The sequence below is a fragment of the Dysidea avara genome, chromosome 5, assembly GCF_963678975.1.
Source record: "Dysidea avara chromosome 5, odDysAvar1.4, whole genome shotgun sequence".
Taxonomy (NCBI): Eukaryota; Metazoa; Porifera; class Demospongiae; order Dictyoceratida; family Dysideidae; genus Dysidea; species Dysidea avara.
Window position 1 is genome coordinate 8699671 of NC_089276.1, and position 18427 is coordinate 8718097.

Consider the following 18427-nt stretch of genomic DNA (forward strand, 5'->3'; position numbering starts at 1 on the left):
AAATAGAATCTATGGCTGTAGTACTTATCAGGGCTGGAGCCTATGGTACCTTGATGGTGCTGGACCACTTTTCAGCTACTGGGGTACAGCAATGCTGTCTAGTAACGTTTGAGTAGAAAATCCGGAGTGCCAAAACTCAGACCTGCTCAGCCTGTTGTTAAGCATTTTTACCAAGGCAGCTACTTTGGTTGCCTCAATGGTAGCTATGCCACTGCCTATTTACCTTTTTAAAATACCATTTTTTAATTTATCTAGTATAATGTGTATGTCAACTCCCTCTTTGTACATGCACAAGCACACACAAATACTCACGCATACAGCTTCTACACACTCACACACTCACACACTGTATACACCCAACACAAAGTGTTACAGCTAGCAGCATTGTTTGTTCATCTTCAGGAAGGATTGTCCTTGACCTGTTGAGAATACATTGCCATCAACTAAGGGATTAAGAGAAATTGTAAGTCTTTTGAAGACACTTTAAGGAACACGTTCGTGCTACAATATCCTATGCATGCTTATGCACACGACCATTACACATGCATGCAAACATGTGTCCTTGAAAGTAAGTAATGTTCAGCCGTGCACATATTAACTATGCAATGGAAACACTTTCTTACATAAATCATATACACTAGCCTTTAGCTGAATGTCATGAACCATGATAGTGGGTTCATAATAGGTATCGTGGAAATTTTCAAAGATACTTAGATACTTATATGTGACTGAATTTGAGAAAACCGTCGATCTACACACAAGAATAGATTGTGAGATACACGGTCTTAAAGATTTTAATCGAGTATAGCTCGGGAAGGTCAAAAGTTACGAGTTTGAAATTTTCACCGTGAATGCAGCCACCTATCACTACTGGACAATGATCCATGCTATTACCATGCGATTCCCATGATCCTATGAACTACGCATGAAAGCTGCAGTTGGTTTTTTTTTCATGGGTAATGAAATACCCATGAAATGCTGGAGTAAAATAATGTACCCACGACCAACCCATGAACGAGTGAGTTTTCATGGGTTTGTATACCATGAAAATCTGTGAATCACAGCCATGAAAAACCTGTTGAAAACTATGAATAATATTCATTGGCTTTCCACAGGTTTTTCATAGGTGAGATTTCACAGGCTTTTCATGGGTTGTGCATGCATACAAACCCATGAAAACCCACTTGTTCATGGGTTGTTCGTGGGTACATTATTTTGCTCCGTGCATTTCATAGGTATTTCATTACCCGTGAAAAATACCAAGTACAACTTCCATGGGTATTTCATGAGGATCATGGGATTTCCATGGTAACAGCATGGATTTATTGTCCAGTAGTGTATGCTATTTAACACACTTTAGTCAGCAGTAGGCTAGTTATTGACATAACCATGATTTTGAGGAACCTTTTTCACCACGGTACCTATATCACACGTACATTACCTAGGGTGGTGGTGGCGGTGGTGGGAGGGCAATTGATATATGAAGAGAAAATGGCCGAGCGGGTTATATGGAGTGTCCAGCCTTATTATAGGGCCACCATTTCCACCAGCACCGCTCATTGCCACCAGCACCACTCAAAGTGAAGGAAATATACTTAGAAAATGTCTGGACAGCTTCTCAAGACAGTCCACGTCTGTAGCTTTGTGCTCCAGCTGCCCAGTGCCATTCCAAGGTGCCAGTGTGCTCCCAGTAGCTCACACACGCCCGTACAATTCCACTCGAGAAAAGCAGCCTTGGCAAAGTATTGGCTTGGCTGTGGTGCAAAAGTGTAGTGTATTGATGTGGCTATCCATTTATGGTGAAAAGTCAACTTCAAGGTTGTGTGCGTGGATCGACGTTTTTGTAAAATTTGGTCACATATACTTATAAAGATACTTAGATGCTGAGATACTTAAATTTTATGTTGGAGTGTTTTGGACTACAGTGGAACCTGTCTTAACAACCACCTCTATGGTAAGACCACCTCTCTAAAATGGTCAACTTTAGATTTACCTACTGAAGAAGGTATAAACTAATTCACCCATCTAAAGCATGATAATAGCCTAAGCGACCAGGACAATGATGAAGGTGTTGGTTGTGTGACAATGTCATAGATAGTTTGACTTTGTTTCGATTTTAATTTACAACTCATTAATTTTTAATAGTTTCCATGAAGCTTTAGCTTTAAAATTCCTCGTATGTATGTATGTACTTGTAGTACTTGTATATATGTTTGTTATTTTTTTATTTTTTTATAGGATTTACTTGGTGAAGTTGGAGAGAGTGGCATAGACCCTGGCCCTAATGTATGTCTCCAGTAATTTCACTATGTCATTAATCCTGTTTTAGTCATACTCAGGGTAAGGATGGCAACATTGGACCAACTGGTGCTACTTGAGCACAAGTGAGTCATCTTTTATTGTTTGTATAGTGTGTGTCATGTTGCCTTTGTCTCTGATTCTTTCATTAAGAGCAAAATTATTTGTAATTTCACACCATTACGGAAGCCCATTATCATTTGGTCGGAAATGCTGTAAGAATTGTTTATGAAACAATTCACGGCAGGGAACTGAGGGCTCCCAGGCCCAGCTGGCTTGCCTGGAGGGAAGGGAGCATCAGGACTCGCTGGAACTGCCAGCTACCCCTCTGGAACCTGGTGATGATAGAGATGACGTTGAAGATGGAGATCAAGGAGAACTTGTGAGTGTCCGGTTTTTTATTGGTGTATGTTACATCGTGGAGACTTAGCTTACATACATTGCTTTATTATTGTGTGCGTGTTGTGTGTGTATGTGTGTGTGTTTGTATGTTTGTGTGTGTGTGTATGTGTTTTGAAGTGTTCACTCAGTCATTTGTGTGTACCATTCGTATCTGTGTATATGCACACTTACATATGTAAATACACACTTAATAATAAATAAATAAACCCCATTCTTAATAAACACCTCTGTGGTGGTTAACACGCCAGTTAAAGTTGTGAATGTTGAATGTGCTGTACATGTATATAGTGGTTTTACAAAATTTAGTTATTTCTGTGTAACCAGACCCTAGTCTGGGTTTTGGTAGCATACAATAGAATTAAATCTGCACTCTTTTCCCCGTGCTGCAAGAGGTATGATACAGTTCCAATAGACAAGTTGTGATATCACCCTGTAGGAATGTGAGGTGTCGATAAGGTGGTAAAAATTTTGATCAGTTTTCATTCTTCTGCACTTTTCCAGTCAATACCTCAGTCCCATTGTGTTATACGTCCCACCATGCTTGCTTCACACACTATGACAGTCTTCACACACTATGACAGTACATCTCTATGTCTAATGGCCATGCAATTGTACAAGCAATTAGTATTCATAGGCTATTATCTACATGTCAATTGAAAAAGTGCCCCAACGTCTTTTAAGTTCTCCCCCCCTCCTCCTGCCTTGAAAGACCTGTTTTGCCTCACCTGAAATTATTTTCTAGAAACATTCCTGCCAATAGTTGTTTTGATAATTGATTGAAAATTGAACAATCATTCATTCAATCATGTTTTGACAAGATTTTAAAAATTCTGGCAAAAAAAGGCAGATTGGTCCAAACCGTAAGAATCCCCCTGGTCATGCCATTGATCATGTGATCATTTTTAAAGAAGGTCTTATTTATATTTGTAGTTGTTACTTGATGCTTTATACACAGGGTAGATGATCAACTATCACGCGCCATTGTTGGTTGAGGGCAAACAAGATCTTTGGCATAATCTGGACAAATTTCGCGGATCTTCTGAAATAGGTAGTATTGACAATCTGTACTTAGTCCATCTGGTACAACCTGAGATGGCAGACAATGGGGTGAGGGATGCCACAACGAATCCTTCACCAACACAATTTGGCACTCCTTGCCAGAGTTGGAGCTCTTCACAAATACTGTGCCAGGTGAGGTAGCTTTAATATGAAAATGCTGCATTTAGGTAGTCCCTTTTAAAGCAGTTTTCTTTGTGTGCTCCTCAAAGAACTCACTCCATTTGTAGGTTGGAACAAAGTAATCCCCTTCAAGAGTGCCTACTAGTTGTGGAACATTGACAAATGAAGAGGTGCTGATCACATTGGCAATGTCATCCAGACTGCCAACCTTTGTGCGGCGAAAGGTCTACTTTGCAAGTCAAGTCCAAAGCACCAATCAGATGCGAACTTTGTATGACCCACTGGTAAGAATGATATTTTTATCTCCTGATGTAAGCCAGTCAGTACACGCCACATTAGGTATCCCATCGTGTATCTGTATTTTGTCCACAGCAATTATCTGCGTGCAAGTGGACCGATGTCTGAATTATTGAATTAGTGATGATTGAATTAGCACCTTTTCCTACGTTGAAGGGATTGACAACAGTGACGTCACTACGGACAATCCTTGTCACGGGTTAGACTTGTCGTTAAGGGTTGACCAGTTCACAAAATATGACCTTCATATAAATCTTCAACCATTGTGGAGTTAGTTAATACCAAAAAATAATTGTACCTTGTCTTTGTCCTGAGTAATAGCACCACACAATTATTGGTGCCATGCCTGGGCAACCAAGGCGATGAAGTTCAGAGACAAACTGGTAGTGCACTGCTGTGATTTGATTGCACTCTCCCAATGAAACATTGAAAAAAAGTAAATTCACAGAGAAACCAAGTCAAGTTAGTAAGATATGACCACTCAAAGTCTGAACCTGTAATGAGTATTGTGCGTACATAAAACTATTAGTTCGTATGGAATGACATCACTGTTGTGAATCCTGCCCATACTATATCTGTGTTAGAATGCTGTGGCTAACTTTTTGTATTAACAGCTGCTTGGTGTGGGTTAATTAGGTTCATGAGGAAGGAGACAAACTTAACTTATGGCTAGCATCACTAGTAGCATTACCTGTTTATAAAGGCCATTACATGTAATGGCCTTTATAAACAGGTAGCCGCTATGACAAGTTTCACTGTATAGTGTTAAATAAAATTCTCTAATGGAGAATTTGCACATAAACTGCCTGTTTAAAATATTGGTCTGAAGGCGACCACTTATATGAGTATGTTTTGCTTACCTTATTGCTTTTAGATGATGGTAGCAGCAGCTTTATGTCATCCCTCTTGTACCCGGGAATTTGGCATGCAACAGAATGGCATTCTGTTCTGAATAGTTCTGTATGAACTTTACCAGGTTGGTGATGTGCTTAAAAGAAAGTGCATTGCGTGGGGTAACTGTGCTGTTTCCATGAGTCAGGGGACATAGGCCATTATTGAGGTAACTCTTCTTAATGGCTGGAACCCTGTGTTTCCCCACACTATGCAGAAAGTTGTATGTTTTTCTGCACAACTGTTGTCCACTGTGCATGTAGGCAATACATGTTTTCTGTCTTTTTGCAGGTTTGTGGCGGCCTTCTACCACTGGTGGTATTGGCCTAAAGTCCTCAGAATCTATGGTGGTGGATGTGCAGCTTAGTGGAAGGCTTTATCATGGATTGAACAAGCGCCTATTTTTAAGTGTACAGAATAAATTTTGCTGTAAATTATTATAAAAATACTTTGATTGTGCCTATGATCAATATTATGTACTAGAAAAAATAGTTAAGATTTTGTTAAGGTAACATTGTTGGTAGTACGGATGGGAGCCAGTGAAATTTAGTAAGCTTAAAGGTATATGAAACTTTAACATCTTTCCAGATCATCTTCCATCTTTTCAGATCGTGAATCATGCGGGGGGGCAAAAAGCAACCCTTCCCACATGCATGGAACTTGCTCTTCCAAGTCAGTGATATCAAGGGCTTTGCCAGGATTTTTTAACACGCTGACTGCTCTATTAGGGTATATCGATCTTGCATGTCAAATTTCTGAAACCTACCTAGAATTACCATTAAAGTCTTCATTCAGCATTGTATCAAGTAAACTAGATAACATACAGTTCATTATAATTTATTGCAAGCTTTGAATGTCTAATCAGTTTACTAAAATTTTATGAGGCAGCCTAGCTGCCTCACAAGCCGTCCCGGAGACATGCATGGCTACAAGTGAAGCCTCGTGCACTGACATAACCTAGACCTAGTCAAAGGCTGTCCAGCCCCATGTATGAAAGTGAGTAGAGGGGGAGAGGCATTCACGATGTGTTACTTGGGATTAGCTAAAGGTAGTATCGCAATGCTGTATAGAAACCTTATAGCTAGCCACTCAGAGTAGTGTAATGATGTATGCGTATAATGGCTTCAATTAATGGAGCAATTAACGCTGGGTGGCCACAAAAGCCAAGCAAACCAGACATGGTTAAGCTTAAAAGCTCAAATTTGGAAATTGGATTTGGCGAAATCCAATTTTCAAAACTTCAAAAGAATAAGACTTTAGCTCGTTGCGCGCTGTGTGACCAAAGCACTAAAGCTTAATGCTTTTATGTAGTAATAATTGGATGATGGAAAGATCCCCTTATCAAGGTTCAAGGTTGAGCATAATCTTTTCAAAAGTGGATACTGGCATGTGATACCAGCCTTACATGGCTCCACACTTACCTGATGTTATATTCCGGTGTATATTTACTACTGTTTTGATCCATTTTATGGCAACTTGATAAGGGGATCTTTCCATCATCCAATTATTACTACATAAAAGCATTAAACTTTAGTGCTTTGCTCACACAGCGCGCAACGAGCTAAAGTCTTATTCTTTTGAAGTTTTGAAAATTGGATTTCGCCAAATCCAATTTCCAAATTTGAGCTTTTAAGCTTAACCATGTCTGGTTTGCTTGGCTTTTGTGGCCACCCAGCGTTAATTGCTCCATTAATTGAAGCCATTATACGCATACACCATTACAATATTCTGAGTGGCTAGCTATAAGGTTTCTATACAGCATTGCGATACTTTTTATTATTATTATTATTATTAGCACTTTACAGTGACCAGCACTGAAGGTCTGACAGCAACATGTGCTGCAGCCTTACTACCCGGCTTTAGCTAATCCCGGGCCCAAGGAACACATCGTGAATACCTCTCCCCCTCTATTCACTTTCAACCATGGGGCTGGACAGCCTTTGACTAGGTCTAGGTTATGTCAGTGCACGAGGCTTCCCTTGTAGCCATGCATGTCTCCGGGACGACTTGTGAGGCAGCTGCCTCATAAAATTTTAGTAAACTGATAAGGCATTCAAAGCTTGCAATAAATTTTAATGAACTGTATGTTATCTAGTTTACTTGATACAATGCTGAGTGAAGACTTCAGTAGTAATTCTAGGTAGATTTCAGAATTTGACATGCAAGATCGATATACCCTAATAGAGCAGTCAGCGTATTAAAAAATCCTGGCAAAGCCCTGATCATGACTTGGCAGAGCAAGTGCCATGCATGTAGGAAGGAGTTGCCCCACGATCTGAAAAGATGGTAGATGATCTTGAAAGATGCTAAAGTTTTATATACCCTTACGCTTACTAAATTTCACTGGCTCCCATCCGAGCTACCAACAATGTTACCTTAACAAAATCTTAGCTATTTTTTCGAATACATAATATTGATCATAGGCACAATCAAAGTATTTTTATAATAATTTACAGCAAAACTTATTCTGTACACTTAAAAATAGGCGCTTGTTCAATCCATGATAAAGCCTTCCACTAAGCTGCACATCCACCACCATAGATTCTGAGGACTTTAAGCCAATACCACCAGTGGTAGAAGGCCGCCACAAACCTGCAAAAAGACAGAAAACATGTATTGCCTACATGCACAGTGGACAACAGTTGTGCAGAAAAACATACAACTTTCTGCATAGTGTGGGGAAACACAGGGTTCCAGCCATTAAGAAGAGTTACCTCAATAATGGTCTATGTCCCCGGACTCATGGAAACAGCAAAGTTACCCCACACAATGCACTTTCTTTTAAGCACATCACCAACCTGGTAAAGTTCATACAGAACTATTCAGAACAGAATGCCATTCTGTTGCGTGCCGAATTCCCGGGTACAAGAGGGATGACATAAAGCTGCTACCATCATCTAAAAGCAATAAGGTAAGCAAAACATACTCATATAAGTGGTCACCTTCAGACCAATATTTTAAACAGGCAGTTTATGTACAAATTCTCCATTAGAGAATTTTATTTAGCTGTAATGGCCTTTATAAACAGGTAGCCGCTATGACAAATTTCACTGTATAGTGCGTCAGAGAATGCTACTAGTGATGCTAGCCATAAGTTAAGTTTGTCTCCTTCCTCATGAACCTAATTAACCCACACCAAGCAGCTGTTAATACAAAAAGTTAGCCACAGCATTCTAACACAGATATAGTATGGGCAGGATTCACAACAGTGATGTCATTCCATAGGAACTAATAGTTTTATGTACCAACAATACTCATTACAGGTTCAGACTTTGAGTGGTCATATCTTACTAACTTGACTTGGTATCTCTGTGAATTTACTTTTTTTTAATGTTTCATTGGGAGAGTGCAATCAAATCACAGCAGTACACTACCAGTTTGTCTCTGAACTTCATCACCTTGGTTGCCCAGGCATGGCACCAATAATTGTGTGGTGCTATTACTCAGGACAAAGACAAAGTACAATTTTTTTTTGGTATTAACTAACTCCACAATGGTTGAAGATTTGTATGAAGGTCATATTTTGTAAACTGGTCAACCCTTAACGACAAGTCTAACCTGTGACAAGGATTGTCCGTAGTGACGTCACTGTTGTCAATCCCTATTTTATACTATATTATTTATGACATGGGAGGCGACCACTGTCATTCCAGTGACAGCATTTTCCCAAGTTTACAGTATATAGCTACTTTGTACTGCATGGAAAAGACAATATGTGGTAGTGCTTTTGTTCTCCCACAAAAAAAATGCAATAATGTAGCTGCTTATGTACTTATATACAACTTAGCTTATTTCTCAGCAACTTCTCTAAAGCCAATGGACTATGTATGAAAAGCCTTTTATCAAGAATTCATTATAAGTATTATGAATTAAGTATTATTACTTGTGAAACATTGCAGAAGTTAAAACATTCTTTGTATTATTGTATAGAAAATATGGCGGCGATACAAGGAATGCTGTTTAACTGAAAGTGCTGCTGCCTTGGGTTTAGGTCCTGTGGCCTACAGGACATTTTGTAAATATTGGCAGGACTTGCTCCTGCACGTTATCATCAGCAAGTACCACAGTGACTTATGCTGGACATGCCAGCAAAATAGTACTGCTATTATGAAGGTCACCAACCGATCAGACCACGAAAAAGAGAGGGTATTTTCATATTCTGGTAATCTACAATCTGACACCTAACTATAAAGGATGTAAAATCCTACAGGTCTAGCTAGCTATCAGAAATATCTTGGGTTAGAAGTGTCAGATTAGAGAGATTTACCCTGCATAAATTTACTGGTTATATAACACACTATACAATGGATTGTGTGTATGGTACAAAGTCTATAGACAATGAAAATAACATATTTTGTTGCATTCTGAAGACCAGAATTAAAAAACAAAAACAAAAAAACAAGAGATGACATTGAACCACATCCATCGTACAGTATGTTATACACTGGATTTAGACATCACTGTATTTTTGTACCTTCTTCAGGTGATACGCTTGGCTAGGGACCATCTTAAAATCATCAGTGAGGAGAGGACTGCATATCGGACCATATGCAAGACAACTCGACAAAACTTGAAAGACCAGTTTGAAGTAGACGGAACCCTCCAACTGAGTACAGAAGTGAAAAGGCACTACAGCTTTGACATGGCGCAGCAGGTAAAAATGTTCACTGTAACTTACATACACATGTTCGTTTCTAATAGGTGCATTATCCAAGCGACCCTTTCCAGCCAGGACCTGTGTACTTCCTTACGCCACGCAAATGTGCCATCTTCGGTGTATGCTGCGAGGTTATACCACGGCAAGTAAGCACTATAGCTGTTTTCAAAAGCAAACCAATACCTCCCATACTGTGCTGGTGACATATTTGATAGATGAATCATTCAACATTGGAAAAGGTGCTAATTCAATCATCACTTTTTTGCCAACCATGGATTAGGGGAGACATCGGTCCACTTGCACGCAGATAATTGCTGTGGACAAAATAAAAACAGATACATGATGGGATACCTAATGTGGCGTGTACTCACTGGCTTACATCGGGAGATAAAAATATCATTCCTACCAGTGGGTCATACAAAGTTCGCATCTGATTGGTGCTTTGGACTTGACTTGCAAAGCAGACCTTTCGCCGCACAAAGGTTGGCAGTCTGGATGACATTGCCAATGTGATCAGCTCCTCTTCATTTGTCAATGTTCCACAACTAGTAGGCACTCTTGAAGGGGATTACTTTGTTCCAACCTACAAATGGAGTGAGTTCTTTGAGGAGCACACAAAGAAAACTGCTTTAAAAGGGATTACCCAAATGCAGCATTTTCAAAGCGACCTCACCTGGCACAGTATTTGTGAAGAGCTCCAACTCTGGCAATGAGTGCCAAATTGTGTTGGTGAAGGATTCGTTGTGGCATCCCTCACCCCATTGTCTGCCATCTCAGGTTGTACCAGATGGATTAAGTACAGATTGTCAATACTGCCTATTTCAGAAGATCCGCAAAATTTGTCCAGATTATGCCAAAGATCTTGTTTGCCCTCAACCAACAATGGCGCGTGATAGTTGATCATCTACCTTGTGTATAAAGCATCAAGTAGCAACTACAAATATAAATAAGACCTGCTTTAAAAATGATCACATGATCAAGGGCATGGCATCAAGTAACAACTACAAATATAAATAAGACCTACTTTAAAAATGATCACATGATCAAAGGCATGACCAGGGGGATTCTTACGGTTTGGACCAATCTGCCTTTTTGTGCCAGAATTTTTAAAATCTTGTCAAAACATGATTGAATGAATGATTGTTCAATTTTCAATCAATTATCAAAACAACTATTGGCAGGAATGTTTCTAGAAAATAATTTCAGGTGAGGCAAAACAGGTCTTTCAAGGCAGGAGGAGGGGCAGAACTTAAAAGACGTTGGGGCACTTTTTCAATTGACACGTAGATCACAGCCTATGAATACTAATTGCTTGTAAAATTACATGGCCATTAGACATAGAGATGTACCGTCATAGTGTGTGAAGCAAGCATGGTAGGACGTATAACACAATGGGACTGAGGTATTGACTGGAAAAGTGCAGAAGAATGAAAACTGATCAAAATTCACATTCCTACAGGGTGATATCACAACTTGTCTATTGGAACTGTATCATACCTCTTGCAGCACGGGGAAAAGAGTGCAGATTTAATTCTGTTGTATGCTACCAAAACCCAGACTAGGGTCTGGTTACACAGAAATAACTAAATTTTGTAAAACCACTATATACATGTACAGCACATTCAACATTCACAACTGTAACTGGCGTGTTAACCACCACAGAGGGGTTTATTAAGAGTGGGGTTTATTTATTTATTATTAAGTGTGTATTTACATAATTATGTAGGTGTGCATATACACAGGTACGAATGGTACACACAAATGACTAAGTGAACACTTCAAAACACACACACACACACAAACATACAAACACACACACATACACACACAACACATACACACACAACACACGCACAGTAATACAGCAATGTATGTAAGCTAAGTCTCCACGATGTAACATACACCAATAAAAAACCGGACACTCACAAGTTCTCCTTGGTCTCCATCTTCAACGTCATCTCTATCATCACCAGGTTCCAGAGGGGTAGCCGGCAGTTCTAGTGAGTCCTAATGCTCCCTTCCCTCCAGGCAAGCCAGCTGGGCCTGGGAGCCCTCAGTTCCCTGCCGTGAATTGTTTCATAAACAATTCTTATAGCATTTCCGACCAAATGATCATGGGCTTCCCTAATGGTGTGAAATTACAAATAATTTTGCTCTTAATGAAGAATCAGAAACAAAGGCAACATGACACAAACTATACAAACAATAAAAGATGACTCACTTGTGCTCCAGTAGCACCAGTTGGTTCAAGGTTGCCATCCTTACCCTGAGTATGACTAAAACAGGATTAATGACATAGTGAAATTACTGGAGACATACATTAGGGCCAGGGTCTATGCCACTCTCTCCAACTTCACCAAGTAAACCCTATAAAATTTAAAAAACTAACAAACATACATACAAGTACATACATACATACAAACAAGAAATTTTAAAGCTAAAGCTTCATGGGAACTATTTAAAAAATATTGAGTTGTAAATTCACCAGAAACAAAGTCAAACTATCTATGACATTGTCACCCAACCTACACCTTCATCATTGTCCTGGTCGCTTAGGCTATTATCATGCTTTAGATAGGTGAATTAATTTATACCTTCTTCAGTAGGTAAATCTAAAGTTGACCATTTTAGAGAGGTGGTCTTACCATAGAGGTGGTTGTTAAGACAGGTTCCACTGTAGTCCAAAACACTCCAACATAAAAGTTAAGTATCTCAGCATCTAAATATCTTTATAAGTATATGTGACCAAATTTTACAAAAACGTCAATCTACGCACACAACCTTGAAGTTGACTTTTCACCATAAATGGATAGCCACATTAATACACTACACTTTTGCACCACAGCCAAGCCAATACTTTGCCAAGGCTGCTTTCTCGAGTGGATTTGTACGGGCGTGTGTGAGCTACTGGGAGCACACTGGCACCTTGGAATGGCACTGGGCAGCTGGAGCACGAAGCTACAGACGTGGACTATCTTGAGAAGCTGTCCAGACATTTTCTAAGTGTATTTCCTTCACTTTGAACGGTGCTGGTGGCAATGAATGGTGCTGGTGGAAATGGTGGCCCTATAATAAGGCTGGACACTCCATGTAACCCGCTCGGCCATTTTCTCTTCATATATCAATTGCCCTCCCACCGCCGCCACCACCACCCTAGGTAATGTACGTGTGATATAGATACCGTGGTGAAAAAGGTTGCTCAAAATCATGGTTATGTCAATAACTAGCCTACTGCTGACTAAAGTGTGTTAAATAGCATACACTACTGGACAATAAATCCATGCTGTTACCATGGAAATCCCATGATCCTCATGAAATACCCATGGAAGTTGTACTTGGTATTTTTCACGGGTAATGAAATACCTATGAAATGCACGGAGCAAAATAATGTACCCACGAACAACCCATGAACAAGTGAGTTTTCATGGGTTTGTATGTATGCACAACCCATGAAAAGCCTGTGAAATCTCACCTATGAAAAACCTGTGGAAAGCCAATGAATATTATTCATAGGTTTTCAACAGGTTGTTCATGGCTGTGATTCACAGATTTTCATGGTATAATGAAAACTCACTCGTTCATGGGTTGTTCGTGGGTACATTATTTTACTCCAGCATTTCATGGGTATTTCATTACCCATGAAAAAAAAACCAACTGCAGCTTTCATGCGTAGTTCATAGGATCATGGGAATTTCATGGTAATAGCATGGATCATTGTCCAGTAGTGATAGGTGGCTGCATTCACGGTGAAAATTTCAAACTCGTAACTTTTGGCCTTCCCGAGCTATACTCGATTAAAATCTTTAAAACCGTGTATCTCACAATCTATTCTTGTGTGTAGATCGACGGTTTTCTCAAATTCAGTCACATATAAGTATCTAAGTATCTTTGAAAATTTCCACGATACCTATTATGAACCCACTATCGTGGTTCATGACATTCAGCTAAAGGCTAGCGTATATGATTTATGTAAGAAAGTATTTCCATTGCATAGTTAATATGTGCACGGCTGAACATTACTTACTTTCAAGGACACATGTTTGCATGCATGTGTAATGGTCGTGTGCATAAGCATGCATAGGATATGTAGCACGAACGTGTTCCTTAAAGTGTCTTCAAAAGACTTACAATTCTCTTAATCCCTTAGTTGATGGCAATGTATTCTCAACAGGTCAAGGACAATCCTTCCTGAAGATGAACAAACGATGCTGCTAGCTGTAACACTTTGTGTTGGGTGTATACAGTGTGTGTGTGTGTAGAAGCTGTATGCATGAGTATTTGTGTGTGCTTGTGCATGTACAAAGAGGGAGTTGACATACACATTATACTAGATAAATCAAAAAATGGTATTTTAAAAAGGTAAATAGGCAGTGGCGTAGCTACCATTGAGGCAACCAAAGTAGCTGCCTTGGTAAAAATGCTTAACAGCAGGCTGAGCAGGCCTGAGTTTTGGCACTCCGGATTTTCTACTCAAACGTTACTAGACAGCATTGCTGTACCCCAGTAGCTGAAAAGTGGTCCAGCACCATCAAGGTACCATAGGCTCCAGCCCTGATAAGTGCTCTATTTTGTGTGGTTTGAATTTGTAAAAGATCGAGATACTCTAATAGAGCAGTCATCGTAATATACTCTAATAGAGCACAATATTATAAGGTGTTCACAATTAACATAGCAGTTAATGTTTATGCACTTTTCAATATTATCCTCCACCTCCTCCTTCCCTGGAAATAGTGGGGGAGGGGTGGGGATTTGACTTTTCCGAATATCAAATCCACGGACACGACAGGTGGTCAAATCCCCACATAAGTATTTTTAAAACCGGTTATTCTTGCAAGAAGCAACAACCTGACATTTTTGAACAGTTAAATATCCCAAATTTTAAGTTCAAATTCGATCAAATCCCCCACTAATTTTAAGTTCAAATTGGATCAAATCCCCATTAATCCTCCGTGTACACCCGGGAAGGGGGTAGTGGGGCGTAATATTGATAGGTGCAATAAGGTCTTTAACTCATTGTGGCTTCCTCTAAAAACCAGCATCATTATGATTCAACAAACCACTGAGCAGTAGTGAATATAGAGTGACTTCCCTATCGGGGTTTAGAAGTTAAAAGTGTTTAAGAACTACTAGCGTCACGCCCTGTTCCTGGTATAAGCAACAAGGTTAAAGTTTTCAACAAAGTAACAACTACAAATATAAATAAGACCTGCTTTAAAAAATGATCACATCATCAAGGGCATGGCCAGGGGGGTTCTTACGGTTTGGACCAATCTCCCTTTTTGTGGCAGAATTTTTAAAATCGCACCACACTATTACTCACAGTTCTGGAGTTCTCCAGGACTATACCTACTGGCTTGGCCTTACACTATTGAGAGTCCCACTTCTAGCAACTTCTTTACTCTGCACTATTATATATCACATCGTGCCCAAGCTGATCTTTTGAGTCACAAGGACCTTGACATGGCACTTACTGGAGCTATGATGGCATTGACCAACAACAGAGAGCACATCACAGATGGTGGACACACAGTTGAAGAAAGACAAACGGCACACACAACATACATGCATAATGGCCGTAAAGTGTGCCAGCAAACCTTAGATTCCTTCACGGGATCAGCAAGGAGAGACTGCTGGCATTAAAAATCACTACATCACCGATATTCGATGGCTTGAGCATTCATGTACTGGGAAGTTACCACCCAATGTCACTCCATATGAGGTCTTCCAGCATATAGTCCGTTTTATCAGCGATTACCCTGAAGAAAATGGCATCCTTCTTCCTGCACGGATTCCTGGATACAAGCGGGATGATATTAAGATATTGCCATCAAGCATAAGCAAAAAGGTAACACTGTAGAGTTGATGACTTACTTTACTTTTAATTTTCTAACTCCAGAACACCCTTTATGATGAATCGTGTATAGTCAGTGGCATGTTATCAGTCGGTCTATCAACATTTTGCAGATACTGGAAGACATGTCTGCCTCATATCATCATAGGCAAGCCAATGTCTGACCTGTGCTGGACCTGTCACCAAAATAGTGCAATGATTACAAGATCAATGAATTGATGTGAAGGTGAAAAATCACGGGTAGTCTGTTAGTATACACTTGCTATGGGGGCAGAAAGTGATATCGATCAGAGCACTGCAATGCATGCTGGCCTTCTTGTAACTCAATTCCAAAGATTAATGTACCTAGTTTGTTCATCACTGTAGATTAGCATAAGTATGATATGCCTTCTTAAATGGCAACTAACCACAAACATGTATAGGTCAGTCCTTTGCACATGATTGAAGGACATTGTTTGTATTCCTAATATGGTTTGTGGCAGTCCTAGTTTGAGAACAAAATTGTTTGTTCAGTTTAAGAAGCCATACGAGACTTTTACTAACTTTCTTGTTTATTAAAATTAGAGATGTACCAATACCACCTTTACCGATACTTCCGATATCAATATTTTTAGCAAATAATTTGCCAACACCGACACTAATATTAAGCACTGAAGCCTAGACAGCATTTAATCTAGGGTTGTTAGGCAGGATAACCCCCTAACAGTTTCAGAAGCAATCAGTACTTAATACAATGACATGATTGCCAGCAAGGTGCTCAACTTGATCTCAAAAAATTATACTGGCTGTGAACTTAACTTTGTGATCACTTGAGTTAAGATCTCATCTTTACACAGAAAGGGAGGATAACTCCAGATTGAGTCAACCCCAAAACAAACTAATCCTCGAATAAACACTGAGCCTAGACAAGCTTTATCACCATTTATAAGTCAGACTCCTACAAATTAACATCTGTGCTTTGCCTTTACACATTGTATATTACTGTAAACTCCATAAAACTTGCTTCTTTCTGAGGAATAGCTGCACTGGCATTTTTACAAAGAATTCATGAGTTCTAATTTATTAGAAAACACACGAAGCCAATGTAGCAGGTTAAACACATAATTATTTGCTACTTTGTTAGCCCAGCCAACTCATTCCCTACTGGAAACGTAGTCAGGGATGGTTGAAGATACAGTACATGAGATGAGTGTCCTCTGGTGGTATTGACAGCTTTGTATTGCTGATACCAATCTGTTCCAATACATTGGTATTGACTAAGGCTCTTAGTTTCAATTAATTTATAAATCGATTAGCCATCAATTATCAAAACAACTATTGGCAGGAATGTTTCTAGAAAATAATTTCAGGGGAGGCAAAACAGGTCTTTCAAAATTATGGGCAGGAGGAAGGGGGGGGAAGAATTTAAATGATGTTGGGGCACTTTTTCAACTGACATGTAGATCATAGCCTACGAGTACAATACAAGTATAAATACACTCTAATTGCTTGTAAAATTGCATGGCCATTAGACATAGAGATGTACTGTCATAGTGTGTGAAGCAAGCATGATGGGACGTATAACACAATGGGACTGAGGTATTGACTGGAAAAGTGCAGAAGAATGAAAACTGATCAAAAATTTTACCACCTTATCAACACCTCACATTCCTACAGGGTGATATCACAACTTGTCTATTGGAAGTGTATCATACCTCTTGCAGCACGGGAAAAGAGTGGGTGTGCTAGAATATTATGTGTGGCTATTGTGTATATCAGTAGAAAATCTGGTAGTGCTTATGCCTAGAGTTTCTATACAATTTTAATGTAGTAGGTACTGTACAATGGCTACTCTTTTACTATTGGTTTCTAAAGGTAGGTCCCCATGCTCCACATAATGTACTATTATGTTTCATAATACATGACCTAAGCATGGAAGTGCAATATTTTTATTTGAGAATGATAACTACTGTACTTATAACAGGTCAAGTTAAATTTTTACGTGTAGGCCATCAAAACTGCTGAAAGACATCTCAAGATAGTTAAGGAGGAGTGTGACTATTACAAGAAACAATGCAAGGACAGCAGAACCAAAATAAAGGCATTATTCATGGATGGAGAAGAATACAGACCAACACCTGTCATCATGCAATCTCTTCCTATGTCAAGAAGCCTAACAGCTCACTACAACTCTGACATAACCCAGCAAGTAAGGAAAACTTAATGCCGTCATATCTATGCTGAATTCGGAAGACAAATTTGGACAGGCATGTTCCATTACAATGTTTTTCATTTTTAAGGTTTGTCTTATGCATGTAAATGGTGACACTACTTAGTCTCACATGGCCAGACCACCTTTCACCTTCACAGTGCATATCGATTGAGTTTCTACTCTGAAAAAAAGGTCTGGGGAAACTCAATGTAAAAAAAACAAAACATCACTCGAATTTGAGTGCCACCGATCAAATTGCTTCATGCCAAATAGATGATAATATTGATGCCAACCAATATGAATAATTCTATGTGTTTGTCACTTGTTTACAATGAAATACATTGTTCCAGAGTTCTTAAATTGATTGTCCGAGAACTAGAATATAGCCAGTGACTTCCATATGCCAACAAACCGCCGTGGTCCAGCGGCTGTACCAGAGTAGAATTTGCTTTCTGGTACAAGAGAAGTGTTAAGTTGAAGAACAAGATGATAATAGGCATTAAGTTGAAGAACAAGATGCTTTACAGGCTTGCTTTTAAGTCTTTCACAGGCTCTTCACCTTCTTAGTATTCTTCACATATTTACAATCGATAATAAGTATATGTTGGTGTGAGGTCACTGATTACATTCCAGTGTGCATCTTACTGCATTGAGTTTTCCC

At 39.3% G+C, this 18427-nt stretch overlaps 1 long non-coding RNA gene across 1 annotated transcript; it reads left to right on the forward strand.

Moving 5' to 3' along the window:
* Window positions 1-14630: 14630 nt before the first annotated feature.
* Window positions 14631-18168, forward strand: LOC136255650 (uncharacterized). Its single transcript, XR_010701029.1, has 3 exons — window positions 14631-15569; window positions 15621-15801; window positions 17563-18168. It is a non-coding gene; the product is annotated as an uncharacterized lncRNA (long non-coding RNA).
* The last annotated feature ends 259 nt before the right edge of the window (window positions 18169-18427 follow it).